Source organism: Rattus norvegicus, chromosome 1, assembly GCF_036323735.1.
Source record: "Rattus norvegicus strain BN/NHsdMcwi chromosome 1, GRCr8, whole genome shotgun sequence".
Classification (NCBI taxonomy): domain Eukaryota; kingdom Metazoa; phylum Chordata; class Mammalia; order Rodentia; family Muridae; genus Rattus; species Rattus norvegicus.
Window position 1 is genome coordinate 31,394,947 of NC_086019.1, and position 6,438 is coordinate 31,401,384.

The window sequence follows — 6,438 nt, forward strand, 5'->3', positions numbered from 1 at the left end:
ACCTCTGACTGTGCTTCTTCATCCTGGGGCTTCCCTACTGACACCCACCCCCCAACAGCCTGGGGTGAGCACAGGCAAGTCCCATGTTCTGCCTCCCTGAGCAGCAGAGCCTTTTGGCGGAGTGGACGCGGGACCCCAAAACCCTACATACATTATTTAAGAGTATCTTAAATTTACCTTTGGTTGTGAAAGTTGATTACATGGAGAATTTAAGGCATGTTAAGGTTGGTTACATTGTTTTTCTAAAGAAAATGTCATTCTTAAACTGATTGAGTACTTTGTAGAACAGCATGTAGAGTGGACAATTTTAAATCACCTCAAGGTCTATTATCAGCTTAGTTGCAAGGTTTGGAAAATGTTTAGTCTCTTCAAAGGCAAGAGGTAGTTTCACAAAAACATATTAATGCACACACACACACACACAAACAAACACGCACGCATGCACACACACGCGCACACACATACACATACGCATGCACACATGCACACACACATACACAAACACGAATGCACGCACACACACGCACACACACGTACACACACAAACACATGTGCACACATGCACGCACGCACGCATGCACTCACGATTTAAAAAATAAACTTTTTACTTTATGCTAGTAATTTGGGCAGTCTGTAAGCCCATTTGACAAGCGTTTCTTAAGGGGTCTTCCAGTTCTAATTGCAAATGCTTCTAACTTAGCTCTGGTCTTTCACCTAATGAGAGAGAGGGAAATTAGCCTGTTTGCCTCCTTGGTGGCTTTTCCTTAGTTTTAACAGCCTGTCTGATTTGTCCAAGTTGCTCTTAGGAAGAAACAGGAGTGAAGCCATGCTGCCACCTTGTGACCACATTCAGAAGACATGCTTAACATAACAAGAAAAGGGGTAGGTGGGTAGTTGAAGCCAAGTTATATGTGAAATATAAATACACCAAGCACATTAACTACAAGTGACTGTCAGACAACACAGCATGCACCACAGAGCAGTCCCAGGATGTACAAGGTGAAGGAGAGAATGTTGGTAATAAAAGGTGAGGTTTAAAATGTTTATTAAAAAAAAAAAAAAAAACAGGGGCTGGAGAGATGGCTCAGCAGTTAAGAGCACCCGACTGCTCTTCCAGAGGTCATGAGTTCAATTCCCAGCAACCACATGGTGGCTCACAACCATCTGTAAAGAGATCCGATGCCCTCTTCTGGTGTATCTGAAGACAGCTACAGTGTACTTATATATATAATAAATAAATAAATCTTTAAAAAAAAAAACAAAAAAAAAAAACCAAACAGGGGCTGGGGATTTAGCTCAGTGGTAGAGCGCTTACCTAGGAAGCGCAAGGCCCTGGGTTCTGTCCCCAGCTCCGAAAAAAGAACCAAAAAAAAACCAAAAAACAAAAATGTTTATTACATAGTTATTTACGTGTGTGTGCGTGTGTGTATGTACGTGTGTGTGTACGTGTGTGTGTATGTATGTGTATGTATGTGTGTGCGTGTGTGATTGTTTATGTGTGTATGTATGTGTGTGTATGTGTATGTGTGTGTATGTGTATGTATGTGTGCCTGTATGTGTATGTGTGTGTGCCTGTGTGTGTATGTGTACATGTGTATGTATGTGTGTGTATGTGTGTATGTGTATGTGTGTGTATGTGCATGCATGTGTGTATGTGTGTGTGTGTGTGTGTGTGTGTGTGTGTCCATGTGCATGTGCCACAGCTCAAGTGTGGAGTTCAGAGGACAGCTTGCTGGAACCAGTTCTCTCCTTTATGGAGTATGGAATTGAGCTTTTTATTTATTCTGAGATGGATGGTAAACCTTTCTTTCTTCTCTTTCCTCACACTTGATAGGAAGGCCAGGGTTTGAACTTCTTGTTCTACCATAGATAAAGTGCTCTAAGCTGGAGAGAGACACCTCAGGGTTAGGCTTAGGGAAGGATGCCATATCTGAGTAATTTTAGTAACAGATTTTGCTTCCAAGAAATAATCCGTCTTCAAGGTTTTTCTTAAACTTGAGCCTGGGTTTTTCAGAGTCAGAGGGGGAGCATCATGTAAACAAGAATGCATTTGTACTCTTTCAGGGACCCTGTTTTAGGATTTCTTCTGAGAACCACCAATAGTGTTGTCAAAGTCACCATAAGCCAAGCCAAATAGTAAATAAATAAATAAATAAAAAATAAAAAATAAATAAAAAAATAAAAATCAGAAAGTGTGACCACTGAGCTCCCAGCACCCTTCTCCCATCCTGGGATGGGAAAGCTCCTAACCATGATCTAGAAATGGTGGAAGTTCCAAGCTGGTAATTTAATCTCTTCTTTCTTTCTGACAGGCAAGGGTTCCTCCTTAGACCATAGGTTCAATGGCTGTTTGGGACAGCAAAAGTATTTTTTTTTCAGTTCTGCTCAAGCCCTCCAGCTGGCAACTATTCCCTTAGGACCTGGGCAGAGAGGTCTTAGAGTTAATCCCTGATGGCTGGCTCTAGGGAAATTTCATGAATTTTAACCTAGGATGAGATTTTCTTCATTGGGAGGTCTTGGAAACCTAAGCTTTACTTGACCCCCTACTCAAAATGGAAGTCTTATTCTAAATAAATGGAGTCTCTTACGATAGGGTTTATCCCAGGAGCAGCTTATAAAAGCAAATACCATAAGGACTTATACATAAGTACAGGAAGCACTGTTGGATGGTTGGTTCGGGCCCAAGCTTCTTGTGGGTAACTACACAAAGCAGTTCTGCTGACTTGTAGCCTGATTGGTTTCCAAGGGCACAGAACACAACTTGGGCATGAGAAAGTTTCCTAGTAACAGCAGAAACAGTATTTGAGAAAGTTTCCTTATAAAATTGGTAACAGCACAAAATGGCAGGCTAGCCAGGTAACAGTTACCTGGACCTTAACATTTTACCTAGGCTTTAACAGTATGCCCACTAATCTTGAGGAGCCCTGGACAATTTTGAGTGTGAGTGATTGTGATCTTTGATTTATGATAGACTCTGCAGGGAGATTCTATTCCTTGACCTTCTCCCTTACTTTCCAATCTTGAAGGTCCACAACTATTTAGGATATACTGGGGTAGCCTCAAAGATGGACCTCCATTTCTGTCATTTCTTTTTGGTTGTTCCCCATACCTTGTCTTTTCTATTGAAAAGTAACTCTTGTCTAAACTTAGGGTTAAGCTACTTCTCCTTCCAGGGCCGAGGTCTTGGTAAAGACAGATGGAGATATGACAGGAAGGATTAAGATGGCCACTCTTGTGGATAGACATTTTAAGAGCATTATCTAACTCCTCTATCAAAAGCATTATCTCCTCAAGCCTAGAGGCAAAATAGGATTGGTTTCCATAATAGACTAAAGAGACCAGGAAGCCTGGTTAAAAGTTCTAACCCATATCACACACTCATCCGTGTTGTTGAGAAAGGGCCCAGCAAATAAATGCTACCTCACCATCTCCATCTGATCTACAAGGTCATGGGTCAATCCCGCATGTACTTTCTTACTCAGACTCTCCTCACCCAGAGTCCCTTTCTTCTGCTAGATCTTTTTATTTAATTTTGTCCCATCCAGTTAGCCACTTTTAATCTCCTCTCAGGGTGCCACCCAGGGAGACGGGCGACCCACTTGCATTGTTCTCTCACCAGGGTTCCCAGGCTGCCCTTACTTAATTGGTTTAGCACTATCCCAAGACCTGAAGGGATAGTTTGTTGGTTGATTGGTTGGTTTCTCTGTGTAGCCCTGATTGTCCTAGAACTTGATCTGTTTAACAGACTGGCCTTGAACTCAGAGATAACGCCTGCCTCTGCCTCCTGAGTGCTGGAACTAAAGGCGCGCTCAGTGCTCAATCACCAGGGTGCCTGAAGGAACAGTTAAATACAGACACCACCTTCATCTAGTGTGCAGATATCCCCTTCTGTGCAGGCCAACGGAAGAGCTTATTGCCTGAGGAACAAGATCCATTTTCTTTTTAAAAAAGATTTATTTATTTATTTATTTATTCTATGTATGTGAGTACACTGTAGCTGTCTTCGTCTGAAGACACCAGAAGAGGGTATCTGATTCTCTTACAGATGGTTGTGACCATGTGGTTGCTGGGAATTGAACTCAGGAACTTTGGAAGAACAGTCAGTGCTCTTAACCGCTGAGCCATCTCTCCAGTCCCCATTCTTAATTTCTTGACTGACAGGAATGACAGACTGTCTCAAGGAAAAGTCCAACTATGTGAAAATCAGTGCTACTTACTTTGGATTTACTTTCGTTTGGGGTTTTGTTTTGTCCACCAAACCAGAGTCTTGAGATCTGAATAGATTCAATCCATCTTAAGCATCACTCAAAAAAACAAAACAAAACAAAAAACCCACTAAACAGGTGAGAACATTTCTAAACAGAGCAGGATGTTCTATATGAGTACACTGTAGCTGTCTTCAGACACACCAGAAGAGGGCATTGGATCTCATTACAGATGGCTGTGAGCCACCATGTGGTTGCTGGGAATTGAACTCAGGACCTCTGGCAGAGTAGTCAGTGCTCTTTACCACTGAGCCATCTCTCCAGTCCCAGAGCAGGATGTTCTAGAATTGGGTTCTTGGTTATGCAGAAATACCTAGATCTCTACACCAGGCCCTCAAGGAAACCCAGGCTCAAGGACTCACCAAACTTGAATGGATTTCTAAGTTCTAGAAGGTTTTTCAGAACTTAAAGAGGCATTAACCAGGGACTGCTTGTGTCAAGTTTGATTTGGGTACATCAAAACCAGGACTGTTCTATAACTAGGATATCAGAGTCCCTCTTTCACAAAGTACCTTCCATCCACATAGGGTCAAGCTGCAGTGTTTTAATGGTTGATCTGAGAGAGCAAGGTGATCTGCACTGCTGTCTATGAGGGTTTCCTCAAAACAGTAGACAGGCTTCTCTTCCTCCTCTGGAAGATGGATGGATTGGATTAGATTTTTTCCAAGTCTTAAAGGCAATTTCCGGTTTCTCCCACATGAAGGGCTGATATTTAAGGAATCTGCTGTCAGTCCACTGAAGGTTTTTCTTGAGAAGTATAATGGTCCTATGCCATAAGGCTTATAGACCGTGAAGAAGTACACAAGGATAAATTTAGGCTTTCAGGAGTCAGAATTCTAACAGAAGCAACTGTCATAAGCCTCCAAGCCATACCTTCAACACCTGATCTAATTTCCTACTGAGGTGTCTTACAAGCTGAGAAGAGGGTCTAGGAGCGGGGTAATCGCCTCAAAGTTATGCCTTGTCTCTCAGTCACACACACGTGAAGCACGTGTGTGTGTGTGTGTGTGTGTGTGTGTGTGTGTGTGTGTGTGTGTGTGTGTGTGTGTGTATCTAAAGCTAAGTTATTTGGGGAGAGGAAACCTCAACTGAGAAAATGCCTCCATCAGATTGGCCTGTAGGCAAGTCTGTGGAACAATTTCTTGATTAATGATTGATGATACGGAAGGAGCCCAGTTCTTTGTGGACGCTACTCTCCTGGAAGGTGGTCCTGGGATGTGTAAGAAAGTGGACTGAACAAGCTACGAAGAACAAGACAGCAAGCAGTGTTCTTCAGTGGCCTCTGCTTCAGTTCCTGCCTTCAAGTTCCTGCCATGGCTTCCCTGATGCTATATTGTAGCCTATAAGCCAGATAAACTCTTTCCTCCCCATAGTGGCTAATCTTGGCTGTCAACTTGGCTACATCAATTAAAACCCAAGCAGCTTGGGCACACCTGTGGAGGAGTTTTTCTGGATTGGACCATTTGAGATTAGAAGATGTTCTAAATCTAGGTCACGCCTTTCGGTGGCAGGCCACATTAAAAAAGATATGGAGGAAGGAAGTGTCTGCTTTTTGCCTGCTTGCCTTTCCTCTCATGGGCAGGTTCATCCATCCTGCTGCAGAGGTACTCCTTAGCTACTTTCAAGGTTTCTATGGAGATTAGGTAGTACAGGGGTGTCCTCTAGGCCCTGTTCTTTTCATGATGTTGTTTCCATACGACCCTGCCTTGTGAGCTCAAATTCTAAGCACTCTGTGAACTGACTAGTTTTATGTGTCAACTTGACATAAGGAAGAGGAAGGAGCCTCAGTTGAGGAAATGCCTCCATGAGATCCAGGCGTAAGACATTTTTTTTCAATTAGGGATAAATGAGGAAGGCCCAGCCAGCCCATTGTGGGTGGTGCCATCCCTGGGCTGGTAGTCCTGAGTTCTATAATAAAGCAAGCTGAGCAAGCCAGGGGAAGCAAGACAGTAAGTAACATCCCTCCATGGCCTCTGCATCAGCCCCTGTCTACCCTGTTTCTACCCTGTGTGATTTCTAGTCCTGACTTCCTCCAATGATGAACTATGATCTGGAAGTGTAAGCTGGAAAAACCTTTTTCTTCCTGGACTTGCTCTTTGGTTATGAAGAAGCCCTAACAGAGATATTCTGTCTGGGGTATTGCTGTTTGTATTTTCTGTTCTCTGTAGCTCTT